This window comes from Adiantum capillus-veneris, chromosome 12 (genome assembly GCF_014529385.1).
Source record: "Adiantum capillus-veneris isolate H3 chromosome 12, ASM1452938v2, whole genome shotgun sequence".
Classification (NCBI taxonomy): Eukaryota; Viridiplantae; Streptophyta; class Polypodiopsida; order Polypodiales; family Pteridaceae; genus Adiantum; species Adiantum capillus-veneris.
Genome location: NC_140942.1, coordinates 147434805 through 147439496, shown reverse-complemented (window position 1 = coordinate 147439496; position 4692 = coordinate 147434805).

Here is a 4692-nt window from a genome sequence, read left to right as displayed (position 1 = left end):
GAAAATACTTCACCTAAAGCCTATTTTTGGCCCAAATCCAACATACTCAAGTCCAAACCAAGATGTGAGTAGGAACAGTCCTTCACTAGTACATGGGGAGTCCACAGAACCAATCCCATGCAAAATTGATGAAAAAGACATCATACGCGTATGATGTCTCCAAAGCCATTTTTAGCCCAAAATCTATCCAAACTTCATAAATCCACTGAATAAGCCTATCTAAAGCCAAATCCAAGCTTATAGAGAAATTTGGTCCAAAAATACACTAAAAGACATCATACGCGTATGACGTCTCACTATGTGATTTTGGCACCTCGGGGCTTCAACAACCAAACAGAAGTGATCTACATGCCATTTGAAAGTGAACCACCAAGTTTTATCCAATTTGGATCATAAAATCCAATTCCCTTTCAAAATTTTGCCAAGAGCCGAAACTGGACTAAATTGGCCAAAACTTGACCAAATGGGATCCAAACTCAAATCCAAGCATATGATAATCATGTATACACTATCAGCTACAAGCACAACCAATATGAAGTCATTTTGACACAAAAGACATCATACGCGTATGATGTCTCCAGCATGATTTTGAGCCCATTTTGCATATTCTTTCACCTACCTTGCATCCTTAGGCCCTGAATAGCTCATGTTTCAATTTTCAAGTCATTTGGATAGTTAAAAGCTTCATTTCGGCTTTCGGTACTAAAAAGACGCTAACTTCTGAAATTGGAGTTACAGGATCCATAGATTCCACCAAGTCATCGGCAACGAAGAGAAAAAGATCGACAATCAAAGATGCTATTGCAGAAGCGGAACCATTTGACATTCCAGCAGAAACCCTCAAGCCAACCAAAACTTGGGTGGAGGAAGCAGTATTGGAGAAAGAGGGAATAAAGATCTACCAGGGGACTTTCAGAGATCCTCAAGGGCAAGCGGTGGATGTACCGATGATCCCACAGGAATTGGTAGATTATAGCAGGTCAGAAGACATCAGCAGGTACCTGGAAAGGGCAGACTTGCACAATTTCTTCACCTCGAGACCATCAGTTTTGAATACAAGAAGAGTGTACGAGTTGGCAACATCCATTCAGAAGGATGGAAAAGCCACATTGACAGCCATGGATGGAGAGAAGGTAGAAGTACAGATCACTCCACAGCTAATTGCAGACGCATTGAAGCTGCACAACAAAGGGAGCTCGATCAGGGAAAGAAGGGAGGCCATAGAGGTCTATGGGCCCAAGAAACAGAATGCGACCTATGGAGATATGAAGGACCCAAGAGCGGCAACCCTTTGCCGACTGTACAACCAATTTCTTCATGTTTGCAGTAAAAGACCGCAAAAGTATACGACACCACCCCATGCCATTGCGACCACCATCACATGGGCATTAAAGAGCAATATGCCAAAAGAGGTGAATTACTCTCAACACATCCACGAGCAAGTAATTGCCATGCACAACAAGAAGCCAAAATACATAGGAGGAGCGGAAAAGTTCTGACAAGAATAGCTTATGAAGCTATTGGAGCTAGAGATCAGTGGCCAAAGGCTCCCTCCCAGAATGAGTGGCTTAGAGAAGCCGACGAGGAGGAAGAACAGCCCGAAGTATCCAAGAGGGCATCCACAAGAGCACGCCGGAAACTAGAAGTAGTTTCAGAACCTGAAGAGGATGTGGACGAGCCACTTAAGAAGAAAGTAAAGAAGAAGGTTGCTCCCAAGCAAACCAAAAGTCAGAAAGCGGCAAGAATGGAAAGATTAGTGGAGCAGTTGAGAGCGGAAAGAGCTCTAAAGGGTGACTTTGAAGAAAAGTGGCTTCCAGACCCCACTAAAGTCGGAACTAGCTCGGCCAGGCCACATATTGATCAATACGATCAATATATTAAAGCTTATGAGGAGTCAGAGGCTATTTTGGAGCAGCAACCTGTCGAGCCATACACTGAAGAGGAGGTACAGCAATTAAAAGCTGAGCTGAAAAAGGACGACAAGGGGAAAAGGAAAGTAGATGGGTCTACTAAGCCTCAAGAGAAAGATGGGCAAGCCAACAAAGGGAAATCCAAGGAAGCTGAGGACAAACATCCCTCTATGACTGATGTACCAAGCCCGAAGAAGACGGAAAAAATTGTGGAAGAGACCACAGTAGAGGTGGACACAGATGTTTTGGAAAAGCCAGAAGCCGAGACCAAAGAAAAGAAGATAGATCTAGTTCAGCAAAAGAGAAATGATTATGAGGATCTGGTAGAGATAGGATACACCGAAGAAGAGGCCCTTGAGGCAGTTTATGGGATCACCCTACAAAAACAAGATGAACGGAGAGGGACGGAGAAAAAGACAAAGAGTAAAAAAGAAAGTGAAGAGAAACTGGACGAACCGAAAATACTAGAAGAGCCAAAGCCAGTGGAGGTGGTTGCGGAAAGAGCTTTAGAGTTGACAGATGATGATGAAAAAGACATGCACATGGTGCATGAACTGCTCAACAAGATAAAAGAAAGGTCCAAGGCAAAGGAAGTAGAGATTGAGACAGCCAAACAAAGGGAAGCGGAGTTGCAAAGAAATTTAGAGAATGCTATGACTGAATCGGAAAGTCATAAAGCATCACTCTATGACGTGGAAAACGAGAGAGACGGCTTGATACTCCAACTAGCCGAGGCTTCAAGAGAAGTAACAAGTGCACAGGAAGCAAGGGAGCGGATAGAGGATGAGTTGGAGGCGGCTAAGGATGAGCTCATTGAGCTAAGGGAAAGAGTCGAGCTCCAAGAAAGAACAATCACTAGACTCAGGTCTACCCCTAGAGCTAGCAGAGCAGGAACCGAACAAGAGGGAGCTATCGTACCAGTTTTGGAAGACCAGGTCCGAAGCTTACAAAGAGAGCTAAGATTAGAGCAAGTGCAAAGGTTGCACATTGCGGAGGGATCATTGGCCGCAAAGGAGAGGCTCACATTAGAAAATCAAACACTACGGACAGAGAATGAGGCCCTCCACAAACAGCTCCAAGATCTACAAGAGCAACAAAGAAGAGAGACAGAGACACCACACGAAGAATCAGGTGGAGCAGCCATAGAGCTACCAGAAACTGGAGAGGCAACCACAATTGAAGATCCAGCCCCAGCTCAAGAGGTGGTCTCGACTTCAAGAATCTCTGAAGAAGAAGAACAAAGGCTCCATGACCAAATAGAAAAGTCAGCAGAGGAGAGTGCCAAGGCGAAAATGGAATGGGAGAGGAGACTCCTAATCTCCATTAGACTTCAGGGACTAGACACAAAAGTGCTCCATGAACAGTGGATGCAACCCATCCTGCCTTTCCCTTTGATGAAATTTGAAGTGCTAAAGACGAAAAAGAGACTAGAAGGAGAGCAGTATGTCGCTCTTTACGAAGGCGACATCACATAGGAGGAACAATCAAAGAAGATAGTAGATTCACAACCTAGATGGAGGAAAGGTTGGCTGAACAAATACCCAGCCTACCTCATCTACTTGGTGGAGGCACCAAAGGAGATCCGGGAGGATGCAACCTTCTGCCCGGTGCCAAGAGTCAGAAACTGGAAAGAGCATGACAGGATTGCAGAAAAGAAGCCAAATTGGCTTAATTATCCCAGGATGCCAGGACCAAAGGCAGGAGAGAGAATAGGTAAAGCCTACATGGTGAAAACCCTAACGGGCACCATCAAGCTCTTTACTGGCTCTCCTGACCTTTCATGTCAGATGCTCAAGAAAATCTGCAGGACTCTCTTAGCTTGCATTGAAGTGTTCGCGCCAGATAAAGCCACGACCTCGAGTCTACGATCGACGGCCGACACGGTGTCTGAAATGATGTACGATCTTTCATTGCAGCCTTCTCCAAAAGTGTTACACCTCCTATACCAAAGGATTATGTTTTTTCCTAGCTTCCACATGCAAACATTCGAAGAAGCTTTCTACACCGGCTTTTTCACCCACGAAAGCAAAATATTCGGCCCAACCTTGACCATCGGCAACCTACGATACGAATCACATTTGCAGATGCTCAAGACGACAGGACTTTATTGACCAAGCATAAAGTCATGTCAGGGACGACATGAACGGGGGGGGGGGGGGGGGGGGGGGGGGGGGAGTGTTGAGCCAGCAGAGGATCACACCCACATTTTTGCTCACACTCATCATTTTGTAACCATTGATTGTAATAAATGTCTTTCCGACATTAATGTTGATTTGAGCCATTCATTAAGTAACGGGACTCAATTCAGTTTCCAGCTTGTAATCCCGAAGTAATTTCACTTGCTGATGTAATTAGTTAGAGATGTTCTCACCTCCAAGGCTGAGGTATATAAGCCAAAGTTTTTGTAACCTAGGGATTCAGATTATTAATCAAAGTGAGTTTTTGAGCGCCGTGACTGTGTCTGAGAGAGAGAGAGAGAGAGAGTCTTATCTACTTGCTACGCGAGCTACGGAGCCGCCATTGGAGAAGCGACACATTGTGTTAGCAACGGCGAGAGCTACGCACAGATACCAAGAGTGCGTGCTATCGGCTTCTATGTGTGGTAAGTTCCTACGAGCTTCGGTGTGAGTTTTCTTCCAACTCGTGTGTCAGAATTGAGCGTGCAGCATATCTATAGAACCACAACGAGTAGAGCTACACATTAGTACCATCGGGGTTAAGTTTCGGTCACGTGTATATTTCGGCCTGTCTTCATACGCGTTTACCGCACGGAGTGGTTATA